Genomic DNA, 18,786 nt, shown 5'->3' with positions numbered 1-18,786 from the left:
GTCATCAAGCTCTGCAGCGGCCTGATAATGAGCTACTCATTTGAATCAGGTGTGTTGTATCAGGAAACTTCAAACATGCAATTGGGGAACCCTGTCTTATTTTATCAAAAACAAGGTAGACTACCTTGTTCTTAGTCTGAAATAACAGTATGGAATGAAGCCAACATACGGCAGACACACTAGCACTTTAATCGAACGCGCCAGGTGAGGTGCGCCAGCCAATCGCAGCAGCTGAAGCATAAAACCGCGACCTGAATACGGAAACCAAACGCTGTCTCATCTCTTGTTGTTTGCAAGGAAACAAGAGGCCATAGCGAGGTAATGTTATGTCGTTTTATAAAATCAAATCAAAGATAAATTATCTCTGTGTGTCTCTAACGTTACCTGAAGATATAACCACCGTTGTAACGTTAACGTTACAGTGCATTTTCATTTGCTGCAGTTACCATTAGCCTATGTCAAAAGAAATGGCAGGAAACGAGTCGGATACTGAAGATTTGGAGAACCAGTTGAGGCTCAGTACTATACTGGCCGATCTGCATGACGCAGAGGTAAGTTGACGATATTTAACATGTTAACAAACCAAGTTTAGCCAAATATTGTCTCTTTGTAAATCACAATGTAGCATGGCTTTCTAGGCTTTAAAACCAACAGTCATTATCTTAAAATCACTGTAATGTTGCTGACGATAGAGAGTGACTAATCAAGGTGAAACACAGGTGTTGCTGTGTGGAAACAAAGCTTGTTTTTGACCGTGCACAATGCAATGTGTAAACGCAAGGTCTGATTTTTGGTTTATTTCTATTAAGGTGTACTGGCCTGTAGGCTATACACACGGACTGCAATTAGTAAATCTAGTGACCTTTGAAACCATTGTACTTTTGTACTTTGTAGTACATGCATCTAAAATAGTCCAACGGCCACCGTGGTGGTGGCCTATAATTTGAAGATGGTCATATTGTTGTTCTGACTACATTTTGATTAATTAATCAGACTTACTAAAATATTTTAATGTGTTTCAGTATGACACTCTCAAACTTTGCATGGATCTTCTCATTTCAGAGAAGAGAAATGGGTGAGCAGGGGAGAAAGGCCACTGCAAAGGTGAAACACACAGAGAAGGATGTGCGATGGAGGAAAAGGGACAAGTATGGACGCTTGATGTCTGACATGCGTCCATCTGCAGGAGGTTAGTTTCTTAGGATACAGAGAAAGACATCAGTGTGATGGGCACAGTTTCAACATTGTGAAGTTGACAGTGATGCACTGACAAGCTATTAAGGTGCGTTGGGAAAGTAGCGTCAACAACACTCTGTTTAATGGAAAAAAGTAACCTTGTGTAACTAGGTGCTGAAATTATCATGACCTGATCATAATGTCATGTGTAGAAGGATCCAGATCATCAGTTCACCCCAAGAAACCCAGGGACACCCATCCAGAGGATGCTGCCTCTTATGCCGAGGGTAAACAAAACTTTTACATGGTTGCAGATATCTTCAAATATAAGTGAAAAGAGAATATGATAAGATACCATAACCAGCCATAATCAGCTCATAATAAAAGGCATAAGAGTATTAGTGTTAAAATTACTGTACAGTATTAGAATTGGCTAGATCCAGACTCTAAAATATTTGATTACTTTGACATACTAACAAAATTCGAAGTGCAATTGCATGCTTTCATCTGATCTGTGCTTTTGTTCTCCTTTTTATTTATCTTTTTGTCAATTTGAAGCTTCCCAGTCAGAAGTGCAAGAGGCACAGCAGACTATTGGTAAGCCCTAAGCTATGTTATTAAATTAATGGTGCGTTCTAGGCAACCCGTCCATTGTGTTTGTGCGACCTGTTCTTATGGTTATCCATTGGAACGTAGAGTGTAACTCGTAATGTCTCACCTGTGAACTCGTACTAGATTGATCTACTCCCAGTTCCTAGTGGTAACTTGTAAATAAAAGCTACAAACTTGTAACTGGTGACTTAAAGTTGTAACTTATGAGTTCAAAAGCCTGCCTGGAACGCACCAAAATAATCGATCTTGATCTCTGTTTGGAAATACAAATTTCACTTTGTCACTATTACAGTTTGGCTGTTAAATTTGGCTGATTTTGAGCCGGACTCAGCAAATGTCACTCTGTTCTAGACTGCCAGCTCCAGATGTTGAAGGACACCTTAAAGGATGATCCATTCCAATGTTATGAGGCTGTGGTGTGCAGTAGTAGAACTTGGGACATGCGGCAGACACTGTCTGAGGCAAAGTGGGAAAATGCCAGGCCACTGCTGTTGGACATGATGCTGTCGGCAGAGAACACTCTTCACGAGCTGTGTCACCACTGCAACAAAGAACAGGCTGTCATCCGTTGCCGGGAATGCCTTCCGAAAGAGCTGTTTTGCAGCACGTGTGATGCATCTGTCCATCGCAATTCTGTTTTGCACAACAGAGACTGTATGTTGGAAGGCTTTTACCAACCGATTCCTCCAACTCGATATATAGCCAGTGATAATGGGGCACATACAATACGTGAACAAGGTAAGTTTGAAGCGGGACAGTTTTTGTCCATTGGCTTAAAACATTTTCAAAGGCAAGAAATGCATTTGTCCTATTTAGTACAATGGACCTCAATGTTTGTAAGTTTGTTGCAGCTCCTTATTCAAAGACTGCTTTGAGGACTCTTGTCATACAAGCTTACCACAAAGTCTTTACATTCCAAAAAGTGTCAATTTTATTCTTGCTGTATTTTAAAGACCACATCAATGTGACTAATAGCACTCTCCTCAAATATCATCTGGTCTGACAGCTTTTTAACCTAAATGTAATTGGTTAATCACCCTTCCCTGGTTTGAAGTGGTTCAAAAGTTCTGTTTTTTTTAGGCTTTCTTTCTTTTGCTTATTTGTAGCATGCCTGTTACCAGTTGCCTGTCCAACTCGGATTTGTACATGTGACTCTGCCAACAACACTGTTGGTGTTGGACGAGCCATTATCCTGGTCTCCATAAATGGTAATCATGCTACTATGATGTTTTGAATATGTTGAGTTGATCAAGCAAATCTCTCTTAGAATTATTAATTTTGAGAACGTTATGTTTCCTTTGTCTCGACAGGCCGATACGATCTGTCACTACCCCACATCACCTGCAAGTCCTGCGTCGCAACATGGACTCCTGGTCTTAAGCACCTCCTGGCCAGTGGTTACTGGCCTGGAAATGTTGACTTTCACACAGTGTATACAGTAGATGTTTTCAACTCATTTGAAGAGATGAAAATAAGTGCACCAGCCTTGTCCAGACAGGCTTTTGTAAAGATGCTAGACAATCGTTCCAGCAACTTTGGCCGTGTAAGTCATAAAATATTTTATGCCGTTAAATATTGCAGTCAGTAACATATTTTCCTCCTATTAAAAATTCAACATAATGTTCTGCAGAGCTTATCAAATTAACAATTAAATATCTTTACATCCTGTTTACTTGCAGTCTGGGAGTATATGTGGTGACAGCCTACAGCGCAGCTTCTTAGAGTGGACCTACTGTAGGCATGAGAAGGAAAAACTCTTGAACATTGACCACTTCTCATGCCCAGCCTGCACTGAGGACATGACAGCAGTGTCTCTTGATGGAAACAGAAAGATGTATCGTTTCAATCGTACTAAAGGGTATTAATTACTTAATTTAAGTACCATTTGTTATTTTTGGAGAAGAAATATCAATCACAAAACTTACGTGTGCTACAATATCAAAAGAGCTTTGGTGTCTGTATTGTAGTAGCTCTCTTGTCTTATTTTTCAGAACGGGAGAAAAAGCATACTTTGATGGTGCTTTCTTTGCACGGGACAAGGATGTGGCAGACTTTGTGGGGACCATTCGGAATGCAGTCCAACCTGTGAGTTTTGCTACTGCTGGGTAGATAAGAACAGTTTATGGATTAGATCATAGATAGGTTTATTGAATCATTTCAAATTTAAAAGAAAAATAACATAAGATACAACCTTAAAGATGTGGGTGACCTAGCCTTTTATCTGAAGAATAAATTATTTGTATTTGTCAAGTAAGGTATTAAGAGGTGTGCTTACTTACTGTACTTGCTGTGCCCCATATTTCATGGGAAAGGGGAGGAAGGTGTCTCCATCCATACCCCTGGGTGTCCCCACCTACTAAATTTACTTGGGTTCAGCAGTTGCTGGTTGAGATGGATGGGACAGGTTCTGATTGGCACGGTTACACTAGAAGGGTGTGAGGTAGGTGGGACTGCCTCTGACTAGGGTTGTTTAGACAGGATGAGAAGGCTGCTGTGGTACTTGATCCTTGTGGTATTTTTGATTATATATTTCTTTGGCTTTTGATGCCTTTTTTTTTATTTATAGTATAGTTGAGGGAGACAGGAAACAGGGAGATGGAGAGAGGGGAATGACGTGCAGGAAAGGGTGCCCGATGCTCTACATTGGGGACCTGCTTAGCCTCTTGCGCCACTCAGTGCCCCAATCCTTGTGTTATTTTGTTGAAAACATGTCCGATATTAGATTAAGACTCCATGGAACCCCTAACACTTGGAGAAGGACTATGATATGGCCCCTACAGATGTGATCCTACATCAGTAATTGGATGGAAAGTAAAACATTAAGACCTCTGTAAAAGACAAATCCACCAGAACTGTACTGAATACTTCACTCTTCTCCACCAACCACAACAAAGTGGAGTAACAGAATAGTCAATTTTGTTCAAATATCATGTTAGAATAGTGTTACAATATTAAAGCATAAATAGTTTTCCATGTTTTTAATGTGTTCCAAATGATTCATAGGTATCTGGAAAAGGTGTGTGTGGGAAGTCTCGCTGGACAGCGGCAAGAGAAACTTCCAAAAAGTCGGGGGCAAAGGTGGATGAAGAGGGTGTGGAGGTGGCTGTCTGCCGTCATGGCATGTTGTTGAGGGCACTCAACATGTTCAGAGGGGAAATCTTCGCCTACCCTATGTTCCTGCAGAAGGAGCTTGGCACAGCTGACACCAAAATAGGGTTTATTTGCACAGACATTATGTGCAAGTATTACCCATATCTGCAGAAGGTGTGTGAGACATTTCCAGAACTGTCCCCACTTTTAAAACAGAAGCCATTCCTGTCAGTGATGCACGCTAAGGGGCACTCCGGCAAATGTGAGGTAAATTAATCCTTCACCTTATGCATTGCTTGTGCTATAATAAATGAATAAAATGTTATACAGTTGAAGCTTAAGTCTAGGTTTTATTCTTCTAAACTAGTTGTGTCCTTTCCCAATTCAAAACTTGTGTGCTATATTTTTTTAAAGCATTTATTTAGATTATATGTGGAATGATAAATGTGATTTCCTATTGCTCTACAGGTGCAGTGGGGTGGCCGTAATCAGGAAGGAGCAGGTTAGTTGTCAAACATGCAGCAGAGAGACGGCACAGAAGACAGTCACTTAAACATTCATATTTAAAATGGCATTAAGGAGTTATTACAAGGGCTGTGTTCTGATTTCAAATAATATCATGACTATTGCAATGTATTCCTTGATTAATGAGCAAATATTTGTTCACATTTTCAAGTGATTAACAAATTGATAGTAGTCCCCTTAGCCTCTCAAATGTTTCGTTTTAAATTCGGCTTTTGGTTTGTGTTGTCTTCAATGAAAACAAGTTATGTAAAAAGCATGGCTAAGCATTTTTTTTTTATTGGTATAACTCACTCGGCCTCTGAGCTGTTTGTGTCATCCATGCAACCACATTCACTTTGAATGTGGACTGTGGTTAACATCACTACAGAAACATGTTGTATTGTCTTAAGGGGACAGGTTGTGAGCATGTGGATTGGGGAAAGTATTCATTGAATTAGTCAACATAAGCAAGCTGAAGTGTTATAAACTCCAAATGTCTGTTTATCTGGTTAATTCCATTGGTTCTAATCTGCCCAAGTAATTTGAAATCAAACTTGAATTACACATACTGTATTCTAATCAAACTGTCATATTTTCCCAATCTTATTAGGTATGACTGTTGGTGAGGAGGTAGAGCAGGTTAACTCCTTCTTGTCACGGGTTGCATTGACAACAAAGTATATGACCAAATCCAGTAAGTAAATAATGCATGTACTCTGCAACTTGTCCTGTAGTACAGAATTTGTCATATCACCACAGTGATTATTGTAACAGTTGACTTCACATTTCTGGCTCACATCCAGGCTTTTTACATTTATCATGATAGAACAAAAGTGAAATTGTTAAGCTAAAAGCTCTCTATTGCAACACAAGGTAACCTTTCTCCCCTTCACTCATAGCACGCACAGATATGATAACTCTGCAAGCTAGAGGCTGGAATAAAAGGAAGAGGCAAAACCTGCACAGATACCTCTCTCAAAGATATGTCAAGGTATGATTCCTGCTGACACATTAACATGTCTGATCATGGAGGACATTGGGCCTTATTCACAAACCGTTCTTGAGAAAAAAATTTGTTCTGAAGTTCTAACTCGAGAACAAATCCCGGAGAAAAAAAAAAATCATGAATGCCACAATCGTTCAACAAACGTCTAAGAACAAAATCAATGCACACTAAGGAGCATACTTGCACACACATTTGAGAACTGATGCTTGTGCAAAATTGTTTTTTTTTTCTGTGCAGTTTGTAGTGTATGATTTGAATTGGAATATTGTCATAATTTATGTTTTTAGTAATATTTTACAATCCACTTTGCTTGCTGAAGCCCTATTGACAGTTAATTCATATCAGTTATGTTTATTACAAAATTGAGTCCAATAGCAATGATCATATGATATTTAGAAGGCAACACAGGGTGCCTCTCACTGATGACCTGATGTGCTGGTCCAGCTCAGATCAGTCTTGACCAGCCTCTCCCCTCCACTGCTCTGCATCTCCCTTCTTTAGCTTATCTCTTTTAGATTCACATTCATGAGTTATTGTCCGCTGGGGGAAATTCATTTGCACAGATCTGCTCCAAAGATACCAACACACAAACACCACCAGAAAAAAAATACATGTACAAATAGACAACCAATGACATCTACTGCCTGCTGTTTAAAGCTGTGATGGCAGAGGTTAGACAGTTGTCTAACCCTTCAAACAGAGGGGAGGAGCGTAAAGTATGGGTTTAGATGTTACATAAATATCTTAGGATAATACATAGTTATTATATTTCAAATTTCCAGTCAACTTCTAACATCAGCTTTATGGAATCACAGCTTTTAAAATTCTACTACCCGTTTAATGAATCTGTTACCTATAGGGCCCTGCCATCAGTTATGATTAGGATCAGGCCCTCGTCACAACAAACACACTTGCACGCTGGTGGGCCACCCTACCACTGATCTTAACAAGTTTTCTGGGGGAAACCCAGCAAACCATTTCTTCTTTACTTCATCAGTTGGCACTCTGCTTCTTTCACTTCCAGCAGCAGTACCTCCATGTCACTACTAATGTTGTTTATATGTTTGCAGTCCAGTGCTCTCTCAGCAGATTTTAGTTTGAGCCTTTTAACTTTCCTACTTACCTCACCTTCTCTGCTGTTGATTAATGCGACATTGAGTTCTTGATTCTTAAGAATTTTCATTACAGATTCTTAAGAATCTTTCAGAATTTTCTTTCTAAAGAAGATATTGGTGAATGAGGCCCATGTATTAAATGTATTCTTGTGAAATTGAGTCAGTTGAAATAAAGAAATAACAATTCTAACACAAATCTATAACAGATATTGCAGAGGACAGTCCAAGAGGAGAAGGAGCTGAACATCTTGAAAAGTGACCTCTGCATCACCGATCAAGATCTACTGCAGTGGGTTGACGATGTTCGGGCATGGGCTGCAGCAAGTATGTATGGCTCTAGCTAAAATATAAGTGACAATTCTTGACTATTTAAATGTATGTTTTCTAAACTCTGATATTGAACAGCCCCAGCAAACATCAGTCCAGAGGATGCTCCTGGGCTTCAGCGTGTCATGGAGAGCCTGGTGTTAAGCATCCAACAAAAAAAGCAAGCCAAATATCGTCAGTATGGTGCGTACAAGTCAATGTTTTTGTCTTTTGGTCTCATTACAATTGTAATAGTCATTATTTAATGAGATGTATGTGCATTTATATTTCAGACAGCAGCAAGGCCAGACAGAGGATCACCACAAAAATTCAGCAGGAGAAAAGCAAACTGGCGGAGGTCATTGGTTTTTACAACCTGCTCGTCCCTTCTGAAGAGGCTGTTCCTCCTGCCGATGATATCCTGGCTGTGGAGTGCCCTCTATGGCCATGGGATCAGGGTATGGGCTTACCTAAACTTGTAGTTATTTCAAAGTATGTAATGCATTCATATCTGACTTAAAACATCAGTCCCTTTTTTTTTTTCTTTTTTTTTTCTCATTACAGAATCGGACATTCCTTTAAGAAGGAAAAAGATGGCCTTTGACAAAGTCATGCTCGTCAAGCGTCTTGGAGAAGAGGCTGGCATTCTCCTCAAAGAAATGCAGCAACACTGGAAGTCGCTTTGCCGCTACTCGAGGCGTCTGAGAGAATCCATCAGTGATGACGAAGTGAGAGACTGTAAGTGTATAACATTTTTGAATGTTGCAACATTGCAAATGACTTTAGTCAAGTTTTTTACGTTATAACAAAAGGATTGTTACATACACTTATTAACAAGTAAAAGTGAATTAATCATTCTTTTCATACCTACCTGTGTACAAATCTCCACCTACTAAGGAAGCTCAGGTCTTTCAGTGATTCAATGTCAGTACAGACGCATAAAAAAATCGCAGCTTGCTCCCGCACTCACAATAAGCTCTTTTTAATGGGTCAACGTATTAGTCTATACTGTAGACCTTCATGAGGACCAACTGTGGTGTTCAAATGAAGCCACACAACAAGTGTAGCATGTTGGTCCTGATAAAGATCAAAAGACCAAAACGTTGGCCCAATGAACAGAGCTTATGTTAATTTATTTTATTAGAATTTGACTGGGGATCTGCTCCCATCACCACCCAACACCAATGGAATGTGCGTATTGGTCTACAGGATTGTATTTTCGTGCTTGCCAAAGATGATTTCCGTTACTGTGACAGACAAAGGTTTATCTTTCCCCTTGCCGCCTTATGGACATGCACTTACACCCACTGATACACACGGACACACTCACTGACCACAATGGAAATGAGCCAATGGCTTTTTTGTGTTTTTATCCCTTTGGCAGCAGTTGTGTTGACATGTTTGTTTTTAAAATATTCTGTATTTTGCCAATAAAATCTATCTTTCTATCTTCAGCTCTTCCTCCTGAGGCCTATGAGGGACTGTGGTGCACTGTACAAGCCCAGTTGGATGCAACAAAGAGGCTCATGGCGGAGGTGCAGGCCGTCTATCAAACACTGGTCACAGGAAGTGTCCTGCAGGAGGAGGAGGAGGAGGAGGAGGAGGAGGCAGAAGAGGATGACATTTTTGAAGGCATAATGGATTCTGACAGCGATAGTGAGACTGAATGAGCTGTAGTGTTTGTTTGTATGTGAGAGTGCATGTGTGCGGCTGGTAGATATGATTTAGTGGGTGCGGCTGCCCCTCCCATCAGCGCCTACATCCTCTGTCAAGGACAGACACAGTGTCTCAGACACTTGTTTATGTGTTTGTGTATAGTTTTTTTTTCTTTTTTTTGGGACCACACATGTAACCAGGTGACTTTCATCTGCGCCTTCAGTTCATTGAAGCCACGGACCAAACAGTTATTCGCTAAAATTTCTTTTCACTCATGGCAGGGCTGTTTTTTGGACTTTGACATTTTTATGTTTTCATAAACTGACTGACTTTTTTTGTAACATCTATTGCACGTCTAAGGCACACCTTGCCTTATGCAATTACAAAATGTTATGCGTTACAGACATAGCAGCACAGTCAGTGTTTCAGAGCAGACACACTCGCTAAGGTTGGGTTATGTTGATGGGAACAAGTGAGCAAATGTTTTCTACCGTAAAACTGAGACAAAAAACTGTTCAATAGTGATATGTATGACATGGCAATGGTTCATTCTAATGGATGGGTCCATTTAAAAGCATAATGGAGAGCTGACCCTCTGCAATAGCACTGTGCTAACAAGTTGACAGTGGTCAAACCTTTCACCTGTGGGTGTTAAGAGTGCAGCTTACTGTACAGGAAGCGCTTTGAGAAACATTGTATAATGTGCATTTGTGTTGAAATAAAGCAAAGAATTTTGGAATTTGTCTCATTTGGTTTTTATTCAAAAGAGTTTACAAATTGTTCTCAATTTTTATTCTTGTGGACAATTGAAATAGATTCCACATTTTATTTTATTTAAATGAAATGAACATGGTTCTCAGTATACAGCTTACTGTGATCATAGCCTTGAATAGACAGACAATACACACTACAGACTGTCAGTAATCTGTTCACAACTCCTTTTTCTGTTGGTGTCATTACGTTGCCGGCACTCGGGGAGGCGCTGTTGTGTCTGGCGCTGAGCGTCTATGGCTCCGAGGTATTGACGTCATAATTTCTATCGTATGATTAATAAATGAATGATTATAACTTGAGAGACAGCAGTCTACGAGTGTGACTACGTTTTTCTTCGGACCCCCGTCAAAGAACCGTGTCAAATAGAGGTGCCTGGCTGAAATAAACGACTTTTGTCGTGGTTTCTGTTGGCGGAAGCTGTGCGTCTGGCAAATCTGTCCGGGCTGTCAATTCTCAGAAAGACGTGACTTGTTGTCAGTTACATTAAGGTCACATTTGGATCATTACCAGCTACATTTCACATTGCTTTATTGACTAGTTTAGCAGTTAAACACAGACCTCATTAAATGCACATTGGCCTCAAATAGCAACAAAGTTTGGACACCGGAAACTAGTCGCTGCCAGTGAGCAGCGTCACCGTCGTTATGGCAACGACTGTGCGAGTTATTTATCCATATCAACCTTATTTTATGAGGAAATTTACATTTTTATTGAAAAGTCGTCACTAAGCAGTTACATGACAGAACACAAGTAACGTCACAGCTCCGAGGCAATGATTCAAATAAATTAAACTACTATAATCGCCGTATGAGTGACAAACAAAACATAATGCGCATTCATTCAACGGAGATTATGAAAGTAATATACACATTTGTCGCTAGAAATGTTATCAAAACACATTTCAATGCCAGATCTATCTTAAAATTTAATTTTTCCCACTGCCATTGAGCGTTTCCGCAGCCAGAAAGCTGAATAAATAAAACGTGGATACACACGTTTCATAAATGTTGATATGGAACGTAATTTTGGCCCACGTTATGCGCGATCAACAGAATGTTGAAATTGGACGTAATTTAGCGCAAAAACGTTGACAGTGGACATTTCCGTGGTTTGCAGAAACGTCCATTACCGACATTTCATCCTGGCGACTGGGTTGCTGCAGGCCGGGTGGAGCGGTGTCACTGCTCTGGCTCTGACTGACACTTCAGCCTGCACTTGAACACATCACGGCTGAATTAGCTGCTGTCAGATTAACGTATAAAGACTGAAAAAGAGAAAAAGAGAAGAAGCTGCTAAAGTTAAAAGAAAAAAAAACACACACATCAGAGCTGTCGACTTTACTCTTTATTCCATCTTCTCTTCAAACGCTGGAGAAAATAGAAAATTATTCACAGAGAATCCTCCTCCTCCTGTTTAAATACAGCTTCTTCTGTCTCATTCAGATTTCTAACGCTGCTCCTCCATTAATTAAGTCTGACACCTGTCGGTCCCAGTGCGCCCAGTTAACAACTGGTGTTTCACCACTGGCAGATCTAAACGTTTCCCTGCAGAGCTGCAGAGCTGGATCTTTGTGTTTCTTTCATGTCTCGGTGTCGGTGTCTGTGCAGCCGTTTGTAAAAATCTGTTTAACTAAAGTAAGAACACGGACTTTTCTGCTCCGGATGGTGATGAGTTCCAGCTGGTTATTTGAGAAGCAGACTCTGGTCTTAACAAGATTTCTAAGAAAAAAGTCTGTTAATTAGCAGACTGAACCAAGGTTGGTGTTTCTGCTCCGTCGCCTATATTATATTTGATCCGGTTAGTTCTGGTTTCTCTCTTGCATTAATGCGAGTGCACCAAAGAAAACTTTTTTATGACATATACGAATACGAATTAGTCTATTAATCCTCAAAGAGAAATTCATTTGTCTGTCAGCTCATCGACCATTTGCAGAAGAATTAAAAAGCCGGATGTCTGTAGGTGTAAAGATCTCCCACCGTGGATGATCTGAGCTGAGAGTTGATATTTCCCATAATGACTGGCGGCAGAAAGGACCTACAGTTCATCTCCACTTCAAAGCATTCATCTTTGCACCAGCAGCAGCAGCACGGTAGGGGTGTACAGCTAATACACTATTTGTATTCGAGTTCGGATTCAGGCTTTTAAAATAAGCTTCAGATTAGGATCAAGAGGTTAGTCGTATTTGGGAAGAAACCGGAAGTGGGCGCACTGGAGACTTTCGCCGAGCTAGCCGACGACTAACTTCTGCTTTCACTGTCGGCTATCTAGAACAGGAATACAATAATTTAATCGTGCAGCTTTTCTAGACTTTCCAAGCTGAATGGATCAAATTCTGGTAGTGAAACAAGTTTTTTCACGGGGTTGTGACACTCAAAAAAATGTAGGCTATCCACCGTTTTTAGCCGCTTCTTTTCCCGTTAAGGTGCATTAGCGCCACCTACTGTGTTGGAGTGTGAACCAGAGTCACCTGGTTATATGTTGTTGCTCCTGTGCGATAACGTAAGGGACTGAGCCTGAGGGCTCTCTGCACCAAAACCAAACTGTGGAGGTGTCTCATGCATGGATGTGATTGGCTCAAAACACACATTAACATGTTCTTTTTGTTCCGTTTTGTTTTAATCTCTTGTTGTTGGCTCAAAACACGCATCCAAATGTTTCTTTTTCTTTAGAAGATAGCTCCCAAACAATGAGGAGAAACTTCGGACAGAAAAACTATTCTGGATCAAAGCATTATTTGTGCACTTCCAAATAACGTATTTGGGTTTGGGTACATCCCTACAGCATGGCAACCACAAAAGAACCTCTTCATCTCAGCTGGAACAGGGTGGCGTCCTCCACATCTGCTCCATTTTCAATAAAAAAGAAGCTCCTCTCCTGAAGAATCTCCTCTCCCCACAGAAGTATCTGTCAGTAGTTGATAAAATACCACTAAAACATACAAAAACACAACAAAAACATAGCAGAAAAAGCAGCATTTTGCCCCTTATCCAAGTGGCTTCATCCGTTCGTGCAGACTGGACCGGCTAGTACATCTGGAATCTGTCATTTCAGGTGTCAGGACAATGTGTGTGAGGATCATGAATAAAAAAGAAATGTGAAGTCGATTTACAGTGTGTGCGCCCCTAAATTTTCTTCTTGCGCTCCTAATATTTTAAATTTAGTAAAAAAAAAGTCAGTCTGGAGCGCTGTGAATAAAATTCCTTTCATCGTTAGTGGACGTTTGCTCCATCGGGACACAGAGTGGCTGTTTATTGACCTGTTGGTGGCGCTAGACTGAAACTCAGAGGATCATCAGAGTGGTATAGCGGCTCATCCTGAGGAGATCCTGAACCTCAGATTCAGAGGAACCAGATTCAGAGGAGGTCATTCATTCATCTGTGGACCATCCGGACCAACAACTGACTCAGAGCCTCGGTGCGTCAGTAAAACGTCGGCGTCGTGGATGAATCCATCATCCTCGGTTCTCCTGTTCTGAGTGTTTCATGTTTTCGCAGCTCGTTGCGTCTCGTCCTGCTCGCCGGTGGTGGCAGCTCTTCATCCCATCTGTCTGTCTGCCTCCGCTCCGACAGCTTTAAACACTCGGCTGCTCCGTCTTCTTCTTCTTTGGCAGGAAGCGAGCTACAAAACAAACCGGTTTGGATCGGTCTGCTGCGTGCTGCTTGGCGGCGGTTCAGCCGTCTGATCCCCTCCTGGGCTCAGCAGCTTGAATCGATGTGACAACGACACCTCGGGAATCTGATCAGAGCTCACATCAGCCTGCCATAAACTTTACTGCCTGTAATATTGGAGAAGTGAAGCATCTGTCTGTGTTTATTAACCCCATATATTTCAGAAAAGTGTCTCTGTTAGATGAGAAGTATTGATTTTTTTTTTCATTTTTTTTTTTTTTAAGGGTGATTCAGATGAAGTCGGAGCAGATTAAATCTCAGAGCTCAGAGGAGACGAACTGAAAACACAAGACAACTCAGCCGGAGCTGAGCCGGAGTTGATTTTTTATTTTATTTATTTGCACAGTTAAAAATTACACAAGTAAAAGTAACAATTTAATAATTTAAAGTGCAGGAAGAGGCAAAAACTCAGAGAGCTTATCAGGTGCCTCCACCTGTAGTTAACAGTAAAATATAATATCATAGGCTACTAAAGAAAACAAAATATACAAATGAGCAATCAGAAATATTTAGATGATAGAAATAAATGAAAATTACAAGGAAATTACACAAAAAAATAATGATCAAATATATGAATAACAATAAGGAGTACAATTTTAAATTTTAAGCAGAAGTAAGCGGAATGTTTGTGTTAATATAAGTCTTAAAGGGACAACGAGGAGTTTTGGAAAAGCGAAGTGTTTTCACACATTTATGAGCCTCCGCACCGTGAAATTCTTTGACCGGCGCAAGACAGACTCATGTTTTCATTCATCAAGAATTAAAGTCAGAGGTTGGAAGACGATCACATACCGTCGTAGTTCCCACCATAAACGGAGATTCGGCGGCGTTATTCTCATGACTCGCCACGAAACCGAAAGTAAAGAAACGCTGGTCGGCTCGACCAGCATTTCCACCACCACTAATAATAACAAAATAACCATAGAGACAAAACCATAGATTTATAGAAAATGGGCCATTAACAAGTGGTAACGTAGATTCATCCACATTAATATGAGACTTTTTTATAGCCAAATAGAAACTCCTCATTGTCCCTTTAATTAGTTATATCTTCCGACAGCAATCACTTACATAGAGTGTTTGGTCTGAAACACGGGTCTGTCAGTCACTCTGCTCTGCTGTAAGCCGAGGAGAAAACTTCTTGTATACTTCCTTGTATCCTACAAGCTTTATCCAATGAGGAGAGAGAGCGGCATGAAGGGCTGTGTGTGCAGCCAAGGGATGCGCCTGAATGTGGTGACGTAGGGACGAGGACCAATAGATCCATGACGAGGGCGGGGGCTGCTAACTCCATCGGCTGACAAGACGTTAGCCAAAACGACCGGATCGCTTACTTCTGCTTTAAGAAACAAACAAACAAAAAACAACGAGTTGTTAAAAAACATGAATCATCTGAAAAACTAAAAAAAAACACTCCAGCTTTAGTACAAAAATAAAAACTCAATGAGTCAGAAACACAGTGAGCTCATTTTCAAGGATCAAGGAAATCTTTCATTTTCCTCGAGGGGCAAATTGGTTTCGCTGCCAGATGAGATAGTTTCATTTTGATGGTTTCTCTCTTTTTGTCTTGATTCCAGACTGGAGAAAATCCTGGATTTAAAAAGTTTGGCCATCGACTCTTCGTCTTCGTTCTTTTTCTTCTTCTTCTTCTCCTTCTCCTTTGATGAGCTGCAGACTCGACTAATGATGATCGACTGAGCTGTTGATGCACAGAAGGAAGAAAAACAAGGAGCTGCTCTGAGATGAATTAAACATCAAGATGGAGAGAAGAAGCTGCAGGAACAAGATGGAAGCAGAAGAGTTTAGTTCAACTGTTGACATCATTTATTTAACATCTGGTGTCACGTTTATAGTTTTAGGTTTATTTAGACTTTATTGGACTTCTAATTTGCTTTTAATTTGAGTTATTTCCTGTTTTATTTTGAAACTGCTTCCGTCTCATGTTGTTTTACTTCCTGTTTTATTGTAAAACCACTAACAGGTGAAGAAGAGGGCGGAGCCTCGTTGACTGACAGGTGTGTAGGTGAGTGCAGGCTCCTCCTCTTTGACCATATGGGGATATTGGGAGCTGGGGGAGCGATGGGGGTTCTGGTCCCAGTTCTGTTCCGTCTGCTGCGCCTCCGCAAGTCTCCCAGAATGCCCCCGAAGTTTCCAAATATCATAATAACAAAACAATAAAAAAAGTAAAAAAACGTAATTTTCATACATTATTCTGTTTTTGTTTTAAACCAGATAAACAGCTTCACATGTGTGATTTTGTGTTATTCTGTTTTTCCGCTTTTCCGTTCTGGTTTTAAAACAGAATAACAGAAAAACAACGCTGTTTTTTAGTTTTTTTTATTTGGTTTTGAAACGGAAAAACGAAAGAACGAAGGGTACACGGATTCAGGTTCTGGTCCCAGTTCTGTTCCCAGTCCTGGTTCTGTCCTCGGTTTTGTTTACGGTTCTGGTTCTGGTTCAGGTCCTGGTGTCGGTCCCAGTCTTGGTCCCAGGTCTATTCCGATCCCGATCCTGGTCCTGGTCCTCCTCATCCCTTCCAGCGGACGTCTGAGTGGAACTGGACTCTGATCTTCAGACGCCGGTGGGCGGAGCCTCAGAGGAGACGGCGGCCATCTTTGTTCAGACTGAGTCAGGATCAGAACTGAAACACTGAAACACGTTGAACCATCATCGTTATGAAGTCACAGAATGACAAGAGAATCGACTCATGGTCATTAGCTCCACTTCCTGTAAATCTGAGAGGAGGAAGAGGAGGAAGAGGAGGAATTCCATGTCTCTTCATGTAAAAGCTCATTATTTCAACTTTTAGCTCGTGTTGCTGCCGGACGGCGCCGAGCCTCAAAGCTGCTTATATAACGGACCTGATGGATTAAGAGCAGCAGCAGCAACGAGGCTGTCGGACCGAGGCTCAGATTCACCGGCTGCACAATAACACACAACACACACACTTACACACTTAATCACACACACTTTAACACACACCTGAGAAATCCCACATCTACACACAGAAACAGGATCGCTGGTGTAAAGAGCTCAGAGAGACGCTGCTTTAATCTGTAATTCAGTTTGAGTTTTGGAAAAGAAGAAGGAGAAGAAGGAGAAGAAAAGCCCCCGGCTACGAAGAAGCTGCAATAAATACTCAGGAGCCCCCTCTTCCTCCTCCTCCTCCTCCTCCTCCTCCTCCTCCTCCTCCTCCTCCTCCTCCTCCTCCTCCTCCTCCTCTTCCTCCTCCTCCTCCTTCTTCTTTTCCTCCTCTTCCTCCTCCTTCTTCTTTTCCTCCTATTCCTCCTCTTCCTCCTCCTCTTCTTCCTCCTCCTCCTCCTCCTCCTCCCCCTCCTCCTCCTCCTCCTCCTCTTCCTCCTCCTCCTCTTCCACTTCCTCTTCCTCTTCTTCCTCCTCCTCTTCTTCCTCCTCTTCCTCCTCCTCCTCCTCTTCCTCTTCCTCCTCCTCCTCTTCTTCCTCCTCTTCCTCCTCCTCCTCCTCTTCCTCCTCCTCTTCTTCCTCCTCCTCCTCCTCCTCTTCCTCCTCCTCCTACTATTCCTCCTCCTCTTCCTCATCTTCTTCCTCTTCCTCCTCTTCCTCCTCCTCTCGTCCTGCTTCAAGGATTTCAGAGAGTTTCCTGCAGCTCGGACCTCCTGGTCTGGAGAAACTTCCCGCTGACAGTCGGATCGAGGCTCTGCTCCGGTTCCACATGGACGACTCTGAAGCTTCCAGCTGCTCTCAAAAAGAAAAAGAAAATAAAAGAGAATAAAATAAAATAAAATGAAATAAAATAAAAAAAAAACCTCCTGCAGCTTCTCTGTGAAAGTCTCTCTGAGTGAATATTAAGTCTCAGTGTAAATGGCTGCAGGCCCCATGATGATGAAGATGATGATGATGACTCACTCTGACTCAGCAGGTTTATGACGCAGCAAAAGGTCGTATTTTTAAAAAGTAATTAGTTATAGTTACTAGTTACTTTCCCCCAAAAGTGACTGAGTTAATGACTGAATTTCTAGCTAACCCTTTAATTGACAGGCCACTAATTACATGATAATTACGTGATAATGTCAAGAAATAACAATTAATTGCGTAGTAATGTCAAGAAATAAGAAGAAATGTTGTTCATAAAGGCAAAAGATTACAAATGCTTTTCATGCTTTGAATTGTTTGGGAAAGGCCAGAATTTTTCTATTTCTACATACAGTAATCAATCGTTATTTCTTGGTCATATATTATGAAATTGAACATTATTTCTAGGCTATTTCTAGACATGACGTAATTACCTGTTTTTTCTAGGCTATTTCTAGACATTATGACGTAATAACCTGTTATTTCTCAGCTATTTTGTGACATTATCACGTAATTAGCGGCCTGTAAATTAAAAGGTTACCAATTTCAACATTATAAAAGTAACTAATTACCAGGAAAAGTAACTGGAACTAACCAACTCACTCATGATGGCTTTTTTTCAGACTAGTTGATGTACTGAAAAGATTGCGGATATATCAAACGTACAGTTTATCGCCTGTATTATTACTTTGTGACTTCTTGAGCTAAGTAATGGCGGATTTTATTGTCAGTAACAGTAACGGCGTTATAACGAAGGAAACAGTGACTCTTTTGTCACTTGTTACTGAAAAAAGTAGCGCCATTATTTTATAACGCTATAGGTCACACAGAACATTGATGAATGAATGAATGAGTTTTTTTTTCGGTACATTACAAGGCACTGAAAGGGTGTAGGTAGAAGTCAAGCTTATTTATACCTCCCCCTTTTACATTACAAAATGATACTCATCACAAAAAAATAGAAAAATAATAAAGCACAAAAATTTGAGATAAATTGTATCTGTCAACTTATGTCATAAGAAAATAAAGAATAATTTTAGTATAATGA

Source organism: Trachurus trachurus, assembly GCF_905171665.1.
Source record: "Trachurus trachurus genome assembly, chromosome: 12".
Taxonomy (NCBI): domain Eukaryota; kingdom Metazoa; phylum Chordata; class Actinopteri; order Carangiformes; family Carangidae; genus Trachurus; species Trachurus trachurus.
This window is presented reverse-complemented; position numbering follows the sequence as displayed.